Source organism: Lethenteron reissneri, chromosome 43, assembly GCF_015708825.2.
Source record: "Lethenteron reissneri isolate LAM-NWPU_2019-01 chromosome 43, ASM1570882v1, whole genome shotgun sequence".
Lineage (NCBI taxonomy): Eukaryota > Metazoa > Chordata > Hyperoartia > Petromyzontiformes > Petromyzontidae > Lethenteron > Lethenteron reissneri.
Window position 1 is genome coordinate 5,974,345 of NC_083821.1, and position 19,189 is coordinate 5,993,533.

General features: G+C 48.2%; 1 protein-coding gene across 4 annotated transcripts in view; it reads left to right on the forward strand.

Annotated features, from left to right (window-relative positions):
- LOC133353305 (protein FAM110B-like) overlaps window positions 1-19,189 on the forward strand; it is a 98,437-nt gene that overhangs the window by 69,464 nt on the left and 9,784 nt on the right. The window lies entirely within an intron of this gene.

Sequence of the window (19,189 nt, forward strand, 5' to 3'; positions counted from 1 at the left end):
CCGTCACAGCACGATTGCTGTATCACGTCGTGATTTTTATTTTATTTTTATTTTACTTTTATCAATTTTAATTTTAATTTTTTACCTACGTGACTTTACCGAAAAAAACCTAAGAATATGAATCATTGCAGTCACGAAGGCTTCAAATCTAGAACCCCTTGGTTGAGCTATCATTTGTGGCCAGGTCGCTTCTGAAAGAGAGCTGTGTGGGCCTTACCTGGTTAAAAAAAAAACATTTGAGCTTAGTACAGGTCTCCCAACTTCTGAAAATAAGATAAAGGTGCGGCGCTGCAATTGCCATCGTCACACTGCTGCTAGCGGAAGGGTCTCTTTTAGTTCTACAGAGAGCTCTTGAGAGTCCCTCTACAAACTGTGGGCTGCGCTGACCCCCTCTCTTCCGGTAGTGCGGGACATTCCCCTTCCCATGATAGGTCCCGGGTTTTGCGTTATGTTTTTAACAGTTTTTAAATCCTTTATATTAAGTTCGCTTGCTTGCTTGCTTGCGCGCTTACGACCGTGCGAATCTTTCGGTCGTTTTTTAACCCACTTCCCGTGATCCAATCGAGCTGACATTTTGCACACAGACTCGTTGTGCGTGACAATTTATTTTCGGGAAAATTTTTTTCCAAAATTTTCCACTTTTTAGGAATTTTTTTTTCATATTTAATTTAAAATACCAATGTGATAAAAATGAAACTCTTACTCAAGAAAAACAGAAATGAATAATAAAATAAAACCGATGCCACGCATATAAAGGATTTATATTGAAAAACTTTGTTTTAACGGGTTAATTTTTTCTACCTCAAGAGGTGGTAACAGCTGTTGCTATGCTGTCTCAATGTCGTTGGCCCGTCTGGCACGAGTGCAGGACGGGCTGTGGCAGCAGCTGTGTGGGTGCAGGACATTGCCCACTAGGTGCGGGTCGAGTGCATCCTGAAGGGGCCTCTTCTGCGATGATGTTGCATTTCTGAGCTGGGCAGATTTCTACGGCAGTGGGAAGCGTTCTCATTTGTCGAGTTCAGTTTTCTTACTTGTGCGGGGACTCTCAGCGAATAATATCCGGTCCGGATGGCGTCTGTGCTTATGATGGAAAGGTCGCGAGCTTGATTCCTGATTGGGGGGTGGGGGTTGAATAATCGTCATCGTAGCCACAGTCATCATTGTCATCATCATCGTCATTATTGTCATCGTCATCATCATTGTCATCATTGACATCATCATTGTCATCATCATCGTCATCATTGTCATCATCATCGTCATTGTCATCATTGTCATCGTCATCATCATCATCGTCATCATCATTATCGTCATCGTCATCATTGTCATCATTGTCATCATCATTGTCATCATCATTGTCATCATTGTCATCATCATTGTCGCCATCGTATCGTTGCATTCACTAAGTCATCACCACCAGCCATCACCACTTTCCATCATCACCACAGTCATTACCATAATCCTTTATACAGCCGATAAACAAGTACCATTATGCGAACCGTCAACAGTGGCTTGTTCTTAGGGCACGATTGGCTCCTGCGGTAGAGACGTAGAATATCCACGGCTGGCAACCAACCCACTTACAGCACTTGCGCCTTGTGCTAAGTTCGCACTCCACAATTCGCCGAGAGGCCGGGGAAACTTCAGCAAAATTTCGCGTTACAAAAACTGTCGAGCGAAAAAAACGCTGACAAGTCAAGGGGCCAGCCAAAACTTTCGTTTTGGTCAAAGTTGGCCGCAGGCAAATGCTGACGTCGGGACTGAAACGAACACCCTGGTGCCGTTGATGCACAACAACGAATCCGCCTCTGATTCTACACCTCCGTTGGAGGCGGTGGTGATATCATCAGAAGTGGCCCTGTTGTTTTAGAGCAGTGGGTTCACGGTGTTGGCCCTGGCACCGTGAACTTTTAGCAACCTCGATACCGTCGATGGGTTTAAATAGATTTGTTTCGTCCGGCGTTTTCGGGGCATACACCTTGAGAATGAAAGAGGCGGTACGAGATGGGGCAATACCACACTCTCCGCGTTTAAGATATTCACTTCTGCGCCCCCCTGCCCGCTCCATGTATTTTAGTATTTTAAAGCAAATGTTAATTAATTCGTTTATTTTTTTTTTAAATGTTAACGTGCACAAGTTGAACTTACTCTGACAATTATTTTGGCTGCATTCCAGCCTTGGTAATTAAATACAAATACATCGGTCTGACTGTAGTGTTGTACATTAATCTCATTATTCTCATGGCAGAGCCTCATTACTCTCTACCGTGTGAACCAGGTACCCCTTGAAGGCATCTCAAAGGTAGAACCCTGAGAAGAATTGTTAAAGGGCGCTTTATACATTTTTATTTTAAATTATTATCAGCAACGCTGTGGTATCCGCTTCTGAGTGTCAGCCTCTCACGTGAAGGATTTCGCTGCTCTGCTAGTTTTCTAAAAGTATAATTCCCCTTCAAGACATCATACCGATAGTGTAACCAGGTTAATATTTGAGACGAATGAAAATAATAATTTGAGCTGATTATTTCCAGAACAATCCCTCTTGTTTATCCGGACTAACAACTTGGTTTAACCTTTTACTCGCCTTTCATCCCAGCTTATGCTAAACAAACTACAAAATGTGTTACGACGGGTTACTATCTCGCCAGGAGCCTCAGCGCTAGAGCGAGCGGAAGTTTGCGAGTTCAATTCCTAGTTGGGGGTTGATGTCGCCCATCATCCCTTCAGGGTCAATACATTAAGTACCACTCTGAAAAACTCTCAAGACATGAGTTACTAACACTGTGGCATTAAAATATAGATTTTTAAAAAATACAATTTGTGACGTTTCAGCCAATGGCCAACTCTGGAAATGTCACCTATTTAATATACATCGGTAATTTTTTAATCCTTTATATTAAGTTCGCTTGCTTGCTTGCTTGCGTGCTTGCTTGCTTGCGTGCTTGCTTGCTTGCGTGCTTGCTTGCTTACGACCGTGCAAACCTTTCGGTCGTTTTTTAACCCACTTCCCGTGATCCAATCGAGCTGACATTTTGCACACAGACTCGTTGTGTGAGACAATTAATGTTCGTGAAAAAAAAATTTCCAAAATTTTACACTGTTTAGGGAAAACAAATTAAATATTTAATTACCAATTGTTTAATACTGCAGACAATCATCTGACCCATAGGTGGCAGCCATCTCAAGCCAGAGGACGAGAGGACTCTAGCCGCCACGCATATAAAGGGTTTATAGTGAAAAACTTTGTTTTTACGGGTTATACTTGTTATGTCTATGACCACAGTGCCTATTAACGAATGTTTTGTCGGCAGCAGACTGCTGCCGATGCAGTTGTATAATCACCGAAAAACAACCGTTAAACTAATTATAATTAGCGGTTGTTTTATGGCTATATCCCCCCCCACATCCATAAAAAACCCTTCAGAGGAATGCAGAAATTTCACCACGGGCTCAGAACCGTTCGACATGAGATCAGCCACCGCCTCAACCGCTCATTTGAGCCGGAAATCTCTTCATCGTGTTTCACTTGTGTGCCCGGCACGCTCCGTGGTGCCGCGTGAGCACGTGGCGTAGAGGTTTTCGGAGGCGAATATTAACGCCGGTGCGATCGCTTGGCTCTTCGATTTGCATAAAAGTAATGACCGGCTGACAGTAACAAAGCGAGCCCTCTCTCGTAGCAGCAGCAGCAGCAGCAGGGAAAGGCGTTTGCGGTAAATGCACGCGCAATCACCGTGCAACCCACTGAATGGGTGCCCTATGCACGCTGCTGGGAATGGAGAGAAGAGCCAATGACATTTTCAAAGGAAGTATATAAAAAATACTATAAACTGTTTTTTTTTTAACAAGTAAAGCCCACTTAGCAATACAGCTCTTCGTCAGAAGCGACCTAGCCACAGATGATGGCTCCACGAAGTGGCTTATCACATGGAAATTTAAACGCGTGTCTATAAATGCGGAGGGAAGAAAAGTCCTGGAGAAAAGTCCACGCGGCAATGGGGGGGTAACATGCAAACTCCAAATATACAGGCAGGCGTTGGGGTCAGAATCGAACCCACAACCTCCTGTATACCGGGCGAGGTGCTTAACATCTCGGCACCGTGGCATTTTTAAATCCTTTATATTAATTTTCGATTTAAAGCTTTCGTGACTGCAGGGATTCATCTTCTTGGTTCTTTCGGTAAAGTCACGTAGAAGGGAAGTAATAAAATAATAAAAATAAAACATAATAAGTTCACTTGCTTGCGCGCTTACGACCGTGCACATTTTTCGGTCGTTTTTAAACCCACTTCCCGTGATCCAATCGAGCTGACATTTTGCACACAGACTCGTTGTGCGTGACAATTTATTTTCGTTAAAAAATGTTTTCCAAAATTTTACACTTTTTAGGAAAAAATTAATTATATTTAATTACCAATTGCTTAATGGTGGCAGGCAATCATCTGACCCATAGGTGGCAGCCATCTCAAGCCAGAGGACGAGAGGACTCTAGCCGCCACGCATATAAAGGATTTATAGTGAAAAACTTTGTTTTTACGGGTTAATTTTTTTTCTATCTCTTCTTGAAATGATGGCATTTTTATTTTCAGCCGTCTGAACTGAAGAAACGTAACCAAAGAACTTTCCCGAATTTGCAAAGTCGTCATCCCATATGGTCAGGAAACGGTAAATTCCTTCCAGTAAGACACATCCCGAAGAGCAGGTATGGAAATTTGCCGAAGCACCTTTGACCTTTCGACGTCTTAAAAAACAGTGTTTACACCGTGCAAGTAAAACTTCTGAAAAACTAACCCAAATTAAAATTAACAACCTCATTAGTCAGTCCCCTTGCTGAAAAACAAATGTTTTTTGCTTTTTACATGGTTAGCTTTACATCTATGGAAGCTTGTGACTTGTGTCATTGACACTGCACCAAACACGTATTCGCTTCGACTCGACGCATGCACGTGCACGCATCTACCCCTTATAGATCACAGGAGCGGGTGCCGTTTGCGAGCACCTATTAAGGCGAGTACGGCGCACAGTGGGCTGGTGTGGCAAGCGCCGGGCACGAGAACTTTTGTCATCTCAGTGCTCATTTTCCACACCACACCAGGTAGCAATTTAAGGCTGACCTCTGACCTACGGGAGGTCCAGATCAGCTTCATATTTCACTCGCTACTAATAGTTACCAGTGCCGGGAATCGAACGCAGATGGCCCGATTTGTAGCAGAGTGCACTAACCACCGTACCAATGCTTTCCATCTTACAAAACCAAAACTTCCCCTATTTGTGCTGTTTGTGAGCACCTATTAAGGGCTGCACCAGAGCATGACGGGGTGGTTTGTCCAGCACCACACCTGACCATATTTGTATCCCCCGTGCTGATGTTTACAGACTGCACCAGGCACTTGTTTGATGCTGAGTCGACCTAGGGGAGGGCCAGGACAGGTTATCGGATATCTACTCGCCACCCATGTCAGCTCTGGCCAGGAACAAACGCGGGTCAACGGTTCGTGGAGTCGTGCGTTCGTCACCGTGCCATTGGTTCCTCATCACACGTACACACAAAAGACAAAGATCCCCTGCATAGCCTTTAATGAGCTCTTGGGGCAAGTGTTGTCAGCGAGGACCTATCCAGGGGGGTTGATGGCCAATACCACAGCCGGCCGCCTTTGTATCCCTAGTGGCGATGTGTACGCACCGCACCAGGTACTCGTTTAAGGCTGAGTGGATCTAGGGGAGGCACAGGACCGGTTCAGATATATTCGCCTCCGATGTTGAACGTGAGCAGGAGTCGGAACCGGATTGCCGGGTTCGTGGCCGCAGCGTGCTAACCGCTGCACCACCGCTCCACACAACACATATACACATGCACACAGACACATGCACACAGATACACGCACACAGACACATGCACACAGACACACGCACAAAGACACACACACAAAGACACACGCACACAGACACACGCACACAGACACATGCACATATACACATGCATACAGACACATGCACGCACACAGACACATGCACCCAGACACATGCACACAGACACATTCACGCACACAGACACACGCACATATACACATGCACACAGACACATGCACACAGACACACGCACACAGACACATGCACACAGACACATGCACGCACACACATGCACGCACACAGACACGCACACAGACACATGCACACAGACACATGCACACAGACACATGCACGCACACAGACACATGCACACAGACACATGCGCACAGACACATGCGCACAGACACACACGCACATACACACTCACACAGACACACACAGACACATGCACGCACACAGACACACACAGACACATGCACACAGACACATGCACGCACACATGCACGCACACAGACACATGCACACACACAGACACGCGCAGTCAGGTAATGCTTGACACCTGAGTCCCAGTTTTGGTTCCCGATCTCTGTTCTTGACGCTGTGAACGAGACCGACTTCGTTATCTGAAGCCACATTGCCAGTCTGGTCTGCCACACAACAGGAAATGCGCCGTACTTAGATACACATTTCAGAAACGAAAATCGTAAATTTCCGCCCTCTCATATCTGTCTCGACCGCGCACAAAGCCTCAAGTAAATTTCGATTTAAAGCTTTCGTGACTGCAGGTATTCATATTCTTTGTTTTTTTCGGTAAAGTCACGTAGAATGGAAATAATAAAATAATAAAAATAAAACTCAATAAAGTAATTCTCACGACGTTTCGGCCACAACGCAAGCAGCCGTCCTCAGGTGAAGACTGTCTTCCCGACAGACCTGCTCTTCACCTGAGGACGGCTGCTTGCGTTGTGGCCGAAACGTCGTGAGAATTACTTTATTATGTTATATTTTTATTATTTTATTATTTCCCTTCTACGTGACTTTACCGAACGAACCAAGAAAACAAAAAACCAATGTGATGCTGCTGATATCCGTGTGACTTGGATGCGGCGTAGGTTGACTGACTGGCAGCTCTCGTATTGGGTAACATTTACGGGTTCCCATCGGAGGCTTAAGGGGTTTAAGAGAGTTCTCGTGCTCAACAGCTGTGCTTTTATAAAAAAGAAAATATAATTTTTTTTCTTGTAAAATGAAAGGAAGCTTCTGTGGTTTTTCCAAGTGGATTTAGGATGTGCACCGTGCGGCTGTAACGCTCGTATTCATTGGGATACTAAGCAGACCGACTGTTGGAAGATGTAACTGTGTGATAGTTAAATCGTTAAAAGTGCCGTTATTGCGTGACGCCTCGACTTGGGCGACTGCAGCGGAGCATGCTGGTAAACCAGAAGAAATATATAAACTTAATTATTGTTCTTAGGTTCTTTCGGTAAAGTCACGTAGGTAAAAAATTTAAATTAATAAAAGTAATAATAAAAATAAAATAACGACGTTTCGGAGGCAACACAAGCTTCCGTCTTCAGGTGGAACCGTCACAGCACGATAGCTGTATCACTTGATAGCTGTATCACTTGATACAGCTATCGGGCTGTGACGGTTCCACCTGAAGACGGAAGCTTGTGTTGCCTCCGAAACGTCGTGATTTTTATTTTATTTTTATTTTACTTTTATTAATTTAAATGTTTTACCTACGTGACTTTACTGAAAAAAACTAAGAATATGAATCCTTGCAGTCACGAAAGCTTCAAATCTAGAATTAATTCTTGTTTCTTATTCCCAAAATTTTTTTTTTAATTTAGTTTATAAAATATATTTCGCCTACTGGCCTTCCAGACTAATGCTAACACATGCTACAGTAATTTTACTGGAGCAGTTTACACCTGATGACGGAGGCTTGTGTTGCTTCCGAAACGTCGTGCTTTAATTTAGTTATTTTCATTTATTAGTATTTTATTTTATTATTAATATTTTTTTACCCGACGTGACTTTACCGAAAAAAACCTAAGAGTATGAATCCTTGCAGTCACGAAAGCTTCAAATCTAAAATTAATGCTAACAAGATGCATTTATCTACGGGACCCTTTTGCCAATTAATATATTAACATGGCAATAATGTAGGCGGTTAAGATGTTCAATCACCGAATGCACAACTATTGCAGGGCACCACGTGTGCATTAACCACACACACCTGTGGTAAAAACCTGCACACTAACACGCTTCGATCATAACGTGAGCATTGCCCTTGGAACTGACCGGCCTACGCCAGAGACAGACTTCTTTTACCGCTTTGTCTCACCGGTGCTATACTGTAGACCAAACATCTTCAAAGCATTAATAGTCCGGGTTCAGCAATTGTTTAAATAGGCAAGCTTGGACTAGTTTCCCCCCCCCCCACTCCGTGCTGAATGATGAGTCCCAAAGTTGTGAAACTGATCCAGTTTGCTTGTTTAAACAAATTCTGCTGGTAAGCATACATCTGGAAAGGCAGCAGGCTGACAGACTATGTATTATTTATTTATTTTGAGATGTGGACCAGAAGGTGAATGGATTATAATACGTAACTGCATTGTGTGTACTCGATCCTAAATTCGAAAGTACAACATGCAAAACTTTAAATGTGAATATCTATTGACTGGATTAAAATCAACTCCAGAAAATGCAATGAATAATAATCTTGGTAGATCTAAATGTAATTTGGTTGGACTTTTTTAATTCCCCTTTCATGCAAATTATATTTTCAATTATCAACAGATTGTACACCAACCTTACAGACTATAAAACTAAACAAAAACTATAAACTATGTTTTATTTTACCAGGTAAGACTCCCTTTTTCAGAAGCGACCTGGCCACAAATGATAGCTCAACAAAGTTGCTTATGACCATGTGGAAATTTACATCGGCCAAATACTCTAAACGTGTGTTTCTAAATGTGGAGGAAAAAACCAGAGGACCCGGAGAAAAATCCACGCGACCACGGGGAGAACATGCAAACTCCAAACATACAGCAGGCGTCAGGGTCGGGATCAGACCCATGACCTCCTGTACACCAGACGAGGCAGTTAACATCTCACTTGTTTAGCGTCAATATACTAAATGCCTCTGTTGATATGTAAACTCTGACTTTAACATCGCCACTTCCGTGACCAGTTATATGCTAATTCCTCACATTAACATCATGCGAATCCCCCAGTTACATGCTAATTTCTGACTTTAACATCCTGCTAATTCTCTCGCATTAACACAGCTTATCCAATGCTAAATTCTTCTGTTGATATGTAAACTCCTTTGTCAAGGCGCTCTTCCCCTCCCACCAAGCTTAAAATACGCTGCCAAGCTTAGCAGTGTTCATTGGAGCGCTGTCTTTCAGACAGCTCTGTCTTCACCTGAGGACGGCTGCTTGTGTTGTGGCCGAAACGTCGTGAGAATTTTAATGTTTTATTATAATTATTTTATTATTTCCCTTCTACGTGACTTTACCGAAAGAACCAAGAAGATCTCACTATCCTATTAAAAAAAACATTTTACTATCCAACCAGGTGGCTCTGTATTAGTGCCCATCATCTCTCCAGTGTCAACAACATAAGTCAACATTGGTTGTCAAATGGATAGACCCACCCCTGCCTTAGGAATGTGGAATTTCCACAGTTCACTTCAGAGCCGCAAACGGGAGCTACGTGAGCACAGCCTCAAGGCTCACATGTGCGGGAAGTCGTCACTCGCGATATCTTTTGCTCGGCAAGCGTCTTGCGCGCGGATTTTCGCGGTGCGTCTCAACCACAAGTGGCCTCGAATGTCCCGAGATAAAAGCCACCCCAAACCGATGCGTCCACGCAGCGAATGCGAAACAACCGCGTATAGTACCATTTAAACCACGCAGGGCTCTCCGGAACGCCTGCCGCAAATTTATCAAGCGACGCAAAAAAACACAACAACAACAACGCAAGGTCCTCCGTTAATTCCCATGTTAAATTTCGATTTAAAGCTTTCGTGACTGCAGGGATTCATCTTCTTGGTTCTTTCGGTAAAGTCACGTAGAAGGGAAGTAATAAAATGATGTTTTATTATACCAGGTAAGGCCCACTGAATGGACGCTGTCGCCTCGACAGACCTGGTTTCACCTGAGGACGGCTGCTTGCGTTGTGGCCTAAACGTCGTGAGAATTATTTTATTATGTTTTATTTTTATTATTGTATTACTTCCCTTCTACGTGACTTTACCGAAAGAACCAAGAAGATGAATTCCCATGTTGTTTTTATTTTTATTAGCAGCGTGTTTTAATAAGCCACGCATTTTTTTCATTCACTGCCACCAACCAACCACCAAAAAACCGTGCCGTTGCACAGCGCGTTTTTTCGCTTGTTTGTGTTTGCAAGGGGGGGCCCATGTGTTCCCCGACTTAAAACCACGACATCATCCTTCCATCACCCCCCAAATCCACCCACCCATTCAGCAGCACATGGCCTGCAGGCCGAGCATCTTTGGGGAGTTAGGGGGAGGTCGGTGGGGGAAGAGGCAGGGGAGGAAGCTCCGGGGTGGACAATTGCGGGCATCGATTCTGCGTGGTGCCACCCACACCACCACCGCACGCTCCCGAGTTCAGAATCAGAAGATGTATGAAGGCAGGAGGAATCCGATGAGCTGTAAAGCGCTCTCTCTATTTTTAAATCCTTTATATTAAGTTTACTTGCTTGCTTGCGCGCTTACGACCGTGCAAATCTTTCGGTCGTTTTTTAACCCACTTCCCGTGATCCAATCGAGCTGACATTTTGCACACAGACTCGTTGTGCGTGACAATTTATTTTCGTGAAATTTTTCCCCGAAATTTTACACTTTTTAGGAAAAAAATAATTATTATATGTAATTACCAATTGCTTAATGGTGGCAGGCAATCATCTGACCCATAGGTGGCAGCCACCTCAAGCCAGAGGACGAGAGGACTCTAGCCGCCACGCATATAAAGGATTTATAGTGAAAAACTTTGTTTTTACGGGTTATTTTTTTGTTGTTGTCGTTGACGGTAGGAGTTAGGTAGCGCGCGTGGTGCAAAGGTACCCGCGAGAGCAATCGGAGGCGAGACGGATGATGGCGATGATGATGATGATGGCGATGATGATGATGATGGTGAAACTGCATCCAACTCTGCCTCCCGCAGCCAAACTTTGGCTGTCTGTGTTGGGCTTTGTTTGTGTTAATAAAAGTGGGCGCCCGAACCTACACAGATTATAATTAAACCCGCGGCAATGAAGCTTGCCAGTCAGCCCCCCTCTAACCCTCCACATCATCCCCTGGCAGCAAGGGGATGTGCAGAGATGGGAGTGCGAACCAACGCCAGGCGCCAGCCGTAGTCGTTTAGCGGAGATTTAACGCGTGGGAGGGAAGCGATGGGGAGGGTGTGGAGGTGAGGATGTGTGTCAGTGTGTGTCAGTGTGTGTGTTGGTGTGTGTGTGTCAGTGTGTGTGTGTCGGTGTGTGTGTGTCAGTGTGTGTCAGTGTGTGTGTTGGTGTGTGTGTGTCGGTGTGTGTGTGCCGGTGTGTGTGTGTCGGTGTGTGTCGCAGTGTGTGTGTGTCAGTGTGTGTCGGTGTGTGTGTGTCAGTGTGTCAGTGTGTTTGTGTCTGTGTGTGTGTCGGTGTGTGTGTGTCTGTGTGTGTGTCAGTGTGTGTGTGTCAGTGTGTGTGTCAGTGTGTCCGGCAAAACAACCTCCTACCTCCTCGCGGTGCCGGACGGGCAACACTGTCGTGGGCAGTGCTGTGGGGGGAGGGCCAATGCCCATTGGCCTCTCCCCTCATGGCGTCTGTGACCACCACAGTGGCTAAACGGGGGCTCTGGACGGGTGTGAGGGGCTGGTAACCCCTCCACCTTCAATTCATTACCACTAAACCACGAATTAAACATAAACCTGTAACAAATAAGCTTGTGCCGGAGGCCCCGGGGGGTCAGGCTTTTATGACGTCTCCTGGCCAAACCCCATTTGGCGGAGCCAGGAGATTGAATTTTCACCCTCGGGGCTCCTCCAGAAACAACAAAAAACCATTGCGGATGGCCACGTGGAATGTTCGAACGCTCACTGCGGAGGAGAGGCTGCCACTCCTCTGTCGGGAGCTGGACCGGTACCGCCTGGATCTCTGTGGCATTCAGGAGGTCCGGTGGACCGGTTCTGGCTCCTGCCACCATGAGGGGTGGACAGTCCTCTACTCGGGGCAGGAGACTGCCAAACAACAGGGTGTGGCTCTTCTTCTGAACAAAAGAATGAAGGGGGCGTGGGAGCGTGGCGGTGAGGTGTGGGAAGCTGTAAGCCCCAGAATACTTTGGGCTCGCCTTCCCATCAACCAGAGGCGAGGAGTGGTGGTCGTGGTTACTTATGCCCCCACCGAAGACGAACATCCGTGGAGGGATGCAAGCAAAGCCGATGAGTCAGACGCTTTCTATGACCTCCTGTCACAGGTGCTGGCTAAAGTGGCCACTCGGGACAGAGTCATCTTGTTGGGTGACTTCAATGCCCGAGTTGGTCATGATGCTGACACCTGGTCTGGAGTGATTGGAAGGCATGGGCCAGATCAGCTCAATAATAACGGTAGGAGGCTGCTAGATTTTTGTGCAGCCCATGGGCTTGTAATTACCAACACGCTCTTCCGGCATCGGCGCATCCACACAACATCATGGATACATGCCGGGTCCAAGCAAGAACATCTGCTGGACTACATAGTGACGGACCAGCGGATGCGAACCCATGTCCTTGACACCAGGACCTACCGTGGAGCTGATCTGTCCTCTGACCATCGACTAGTCATCTGTAAGATGCGCCTGCCTTTCTTCCACTCCGGTGGTGGGTGTACACCCAGGATCCCATTCCAACCAAAAGTGGCCTGGTCTCAGTTAGCTGATGAAAGTTGCAAGCGAGAATTTCATCATCGCTTGCAGCTGGGGTTGGCATCGTCCCCCACTCCACCTGATGTCGAGGGTAAATGGGCGAGGTTTAGGACTGTGACTCATGCAGCTGCAATGGCTGCTTTGGGTACGCGGTCCAGACCTCCCCAGAAACCCTGGCTGACAGAGGAGGTGTTCAGGTTAATTGAGAAAAAGCGACAGGCCCACTCTCATCGCCTACAGCATCCCACGTCAGAGAATGAGGAGGTTTACCGCAGCCTTCGCTCGGAAGTTCGGAGAGCCGTAAGGCGTTGTAAGGATGGGTGGTGGTCGCGGGTTGCTGAGGAGATGGAGTCTGCCTCAGTGGCCCGTGATCACAAATCACTATTTAACTCCATCAAAAAAGTAACCTGCAGCGCCACACCTATTACCATCATTAGAGGAAAAAACGGTGATCCAATCTCCGACCCCCAGGAACAGGTTTGCAGATTTGCTGAGCATTTCTGTGAGGTCCTGGGGGAGGGAAATTCTCTCAGCCAGGAAAACATCATGGCACAAAGTGGGGATAACCCTGCTGAGGCTGCGGTGCCTCAAATATTGGAAGAGGTCACCCCCTGTGAGTGGCTGGCTGAGGTTCCAGCTGTTGAGGAAGTACTGAGGGCGATCCGGAGTCTGAGACCAGGGAAGGCACCGGGCAGAGATGATCTCCCAAGCGAAATGCTGAGGGAGGGTGGCGTTTGTGCACAGACTGCCCTATAGGACATCATAACAACAGTCTGGACCACTGGACGGGTTCCGCAGGACTGGAAGGATGCCCTGGTGGTCCCCCTCTTTAAGAAGGGGGACCGCACAGACTGTAACAACTACAGGGGCATCTCACTCCTCAGTGTGCCGGGTAAGGTCCTGGCAAGGATTATTCAACATCGCCTTGCTAGGCACGCTGAGGAGGGGCTTGCGGAGCCCCAATGCGGTTTCAGGAAAGGGCGGTCCTGCACAGATGCCATATTTTCTGTCCGTCTGCTACAGCAGAGGTGTAGGGAATTCCAAAAAGACCTACATCTCTGCTTTATTGACCTGGTCAAGGCCTATGATACCATCAGTAGGACTGGACTCTGGGTTGTTCTTCGTGCTTTCGGAGTCCCTGACCCTCTGCTCACGATCATTAAGGACCTTCATGATGGTGAGCGGGCCCGGGTAAAACTACGTGGCCGGGAGTCGGAGCCTTTCCCTGTACACCTTGGGGTGCGACAGGGATGTCCTCTGGCTCCCACATTATTTAACATCTATTTTGACCGCGTAGTTCGTGAAGCCTTCAATAGCTGTACCGGGGGAATTTCCGTTTGGTACAGATATAATGGGAGGCTGATCGACGCCCGGGTGCGATCAAGGGATGGCTCCCTATTGGTCAACCACGTTATGTATGCCGATGATTTGGTAATAGCTGCTCATTCAGAAGAGGAGTTGGAGGCGCTGCTGCTGAGACTGGAGCGTGCCACTAAGAGGTGGGGCCTTACCATCAGCCCCACCAAAACCAAGCACCTGCCTGGGTATTTTGTACCATCGGACACTCCACCCCCACAACTCCCAATTGGTGATGGGGCAGTTGTGGAGAGAGTGGAGAGTTTCCCATACCTGGGCAGTGTGCTTATGACCGGCTCCAGTCTATCAGCAGAGGTCTCACTCCGAATCAGTCGAGCGGCAATATCTTTTCATCGGTTGCGTAACGCTGTGTGGAAGCTACCTGGTCTGTCGCTCCGCACGAAGCTTCAGGTCTTCTCGGCCACGGTCATTCCCTCCCTTCTCTACGCTTGCGAGACGTGGACCCCCCTGGTGGAGCATCTTCGCCGGTTGGAAACATTTAGGCTGGCCTGCCTACGATCCATCCTGGGTTTAACCAGGCTGGATTGTGTGAGGAGCTCACAAATCCTTGAAAGATCTGGGCAAAGTCCCATCAGTGAGCTCCTCCGGCAGGCAAGGCTGCGTTGGCTGGGTCATGTAGCCCGCATGCCCAGCCACCGCATGCCTAAACAGCTTTTGTTCGGCCGGATCGAGGGGGCTAGACGGGCGCGGCACGGGCTGGAGAAGAGATGGAGTGATGTGGTACAGGAGGACGTGGAGCTGAGTGGACTTGCCGATGACTGGTACCAGCGGTGTCAAGATCGGCCTCAGTGGAGGAGGCTCGTGAAGGACGCTACTGGGCAGTTGGAGGCAGTCGCCCTCCAACAACAACGGAGGGCGGAGGAGCGACGCTCACAACAACGAGCGGAGCGCCGGGTGGCTAAAGCACAGCAAGTTGGCACAGTAGGGGGCACAGGTGGTGCATCAGCCAGTCATCTCGGTCATCTCGGTCAGTCGACCAGTGGCACCTGGGTCTGCCCCGTGACCTCCTGCCAGCGGGCTTTCGACACTTCACGTGGCCTCAAGGTGCACTTGGCCTGGCACAAGCATCGTGGTGACGTCACCGCCACTTAGTGGCGAATGGCGGTTGTTGTTGTTGTTGTTGTGTCAGTGTGCCGGTGTGTGTGTGTCAGTGTGTGTGTGGTGTGTGTCTGTGTGTGTGTCAGTGTGTGTGTGTCAGTGTGTGTCAGTGTGTGTGTGTGTGTCAGTGTGTGTGTGTCGGTGTGTGTGTGTCAGTGTGTGTGTCGGTGTGTGTGTGTCGGTGTTTGTGTGGGGGGGGGGTCTGCTTTGACAGATGGTGGTGTGCTGGCTGTGGCTGACCACGAACTTGACAGGGACACCATCACCACCATCATCACCATCACCACCACCATAACCACCACCATCACCACCACTACCATCACCATCATCACCATGACCACCACCATGACCACCACCATCTCCACCATCACCACCACCATTACCATCACCATATCCACCACCATGACCACCACCACCACCATCTCCACCACTACCACCATCACCACCACTACCATCACCACCATCACCACCACTACCATCACCACCATCACCATCATCACCATCATCACCACCACCATCACCATCATCACCACCATCACTACCATCACCATCATCACCACCATCACCATCATCACCACCATCACCATCATCACCACCATCACCATCATCACCACCACTACCACCATCACCACCATCACCACCACTACCATCACCATCATCACCACCATCATCACCACCATCACCACCATCATCACCACCATCACCATCACCATCATCACCACCATCACCATCATCACCACCACCACCATCATCACCACCATCACCACCACCATCATCACCACCACCACTACCATCACCAGGGCCCGGCGATATCCAGATACATCATTCAGACACATGCAGACATCATCTAGACATCATCATGTAGACACATCATCTAGACATCATCATCATCAGCTAGACACGTGGTCTGTGCGAGACACCCACCGCACTGTACCGCTTTTGTTGCTTTTGTCGCCGTGCCCGCACTCAGGAAGCTCTCAGCCATCTGAACACACACACAGTGAACACACACACAGTGTGTACACACACACAGTGTACACACACACACGCAGTGAACATACACACACAGTGTACACACACACACAGTGTACACACACACAGTGTATACACACACAGTGCACACACACACAGTGCACACACACACACAGTGAACACACACACACAGTGTACACACACACACAGTGAACATACACACACAGTGTACACACACAGTGCACACACACACACAGTGAACATATACACACACAGTGTACACACACACACACAGTGAACATACACACACAGTGTACACACACACAGTGTACACACACACAGTGAACACACACACAGTGTACACACACACAGTGTACACACACACACAGTGACCATACACACACAGTGTACACACACACAGTGTACACACACACACACAGTGTACACACACACACAGTGTACCAACAGTGAACATACACAGTGTACATACACGCAGTGAACATACACGCAGTGTACACACACACACAGTGTATACACACACAGTGTACACACACACAGTGAACACACACACAGTGTACACACACACAGTGAACACACACAGTGTACACACACACAGTGAACACACACAGTGTACACACACACAGTGTACACACACACAGTGAACACACACAGTGTACACACACACACAGTGAACACACACAGTGTACACACACACACAGTGTACACACACACACAGTGAACACACACACACAGTGAACACACACACACAGTGTACACACACACAGTGTATACACACACAGTGTACACACACACAGTGTATACACACACAGTGTACACACACACAGTGTATACACACACAGTGTACACACACACAGTGAACACACACAGTGTATACACACACAGTGAACACACAGTGTACACACACACACAGTGAACACACACACAGTGTACACACACACAGTGTACACACACACAGTGTACACACACACAGTGTACACACACACACAGTATACACACACAGTGTACACACACAGTGTACACACACACAGTGTACACACACACAGTGTATACACACACAGTGTATACACACACACAGTGAACACACACACACAGTGCACACACACAGTGTACACACACACACAAACAGTGTACACACATACAGTGTACACACACAGTGTACACACACACACAGTGTACACACAAAGTGCACACACACACAGTGTACACACACAGTGTACACACACACACAGTGTATACACACAGTGTACACACACACACAGTGTACACACAAAGTGCACACACACACAGTGTACACACACACACAGTGTACACACACACAGTGTACACACATACAGTGTACACACACACACAGTGTACACACAAAGTGCACACACACACAGTGTACACACACACAGTGTACACACACACACAGTGTACACACACACAGTGTACACACACACACAGTGTACACACACACACACAGTGTACACACACACAGTATACACACACACAGTGGTGTCGTGTGCAAGTGTAAGCGAGCTGGCATTGTGTTTGTGTGCTTCCACAAGCAAACTGTGACATCGCTCTCCCGCCTAGCAAACACACCGGTGAAGTTACAGCGGTATAATGGTGTGCCCAGCACCACATTGGTGTGGCCAGACCCGTGATGGTGTGGCCAGACCCGTGATGGTGTGGCAAGAACCCTGGTGGTGTGGTCAGACCCCGTGATGGTGTAGTCAGACCCGTGGTGGTGTGGCCAGACCCGTGATGGTGTAGTCAGACCCGTGGTGGTGTGGCAAGAACCCTGGTGGTGTGGTCAGACCCGCGATGGTGTGGCAAGAACCCTGGTGGTGTGGTCAGACCCGTGATGGTGTGGCAAGAACCCTGGTGGTGTGGTCAGACCCGTGGTGGTGTGGCAGTAACCCTGGTGGTGTGGTCAGACCCGTGATGGTGTGGCAAGAACCCTGGTGGTGTGGTCAGACCCGTGGTGGTGTGGCAAGAACCCTGGTGGTGTGGTCAGACCGGTGATGGTGTGGCAAGAACCCTGGTGGTGTGGTCAGACCCGTGGTGGTGTGGCAAGAACCCTGGTGGTCTGGTCAGACCCCGTGATGGTGTGGCAAGAACCCTGGTGGTGTGGTCAGACCCGTGGTGGTGTGGCAAGAACCCTGGTGGTGTGGTCAGACCCGTGATGGTGTGGCAAGAACCCTGGTGGTGTGGTCAGACCCGTGGTGGTGTGGCAAGAACCCTGGTGGTGTGGTCAGACCCGTGATGGTGTGGCAAGAACCCTGGTGGGGTGGTCAGACCCGTGGTGGTGTGGCAAGAACCCTGGTGGCGTGGTCAGAACCCAGGTGGTGTGGTCAGACCCGTGATAACATTGCCAGTACCATGATGGTGTGGCCCTTGTGCTAATGTTTACAACACGGCCACCCAGGTGCTGCCCATGTAAGGCCGGAGTTGACCTTGCGGAAGCCCAGGACCGACCGCTCCAGATGATCTCCATTGATATTGGCCGTGGTGGCCAGAGATTGAACCCGGCCTCGCCCAAGGGTGGTCCGTAGCCACAGCACAGCAGGCCCGACCACTTGCGTTAGCGCTGCGCCCCACACACCACCCTACTTTACGTAACGAAGGGCACTTCACCGCAGAGCGGAGAGTTGGGTCCTTGGGTCCCACGTGTGGAAAAGGTGGCAGTCCTGCACAGTGCGGTGTTGTTGTTGTTGAGAAAGCGTTGCCGGCTTGGAAACCACTTTCTTTGGGCTGGGAACGGGGTGGGGAACCCAAAACAGAACACGCTCTCGTGGTGGGCCAAATGCAAGCGTTTGTTTTACCTCGGCTGGCCATTTGTGAAAGGCTCGTATTCATTAGAGTGCACAAACATGACACGTTTTTAAACCCGCCACTGTACCACCAACACTCCTACAGCGTCCGTCGGCGGAGGGAGAGGTTTGCGTCAGTGGTTAGATGTTCCGATGGAGT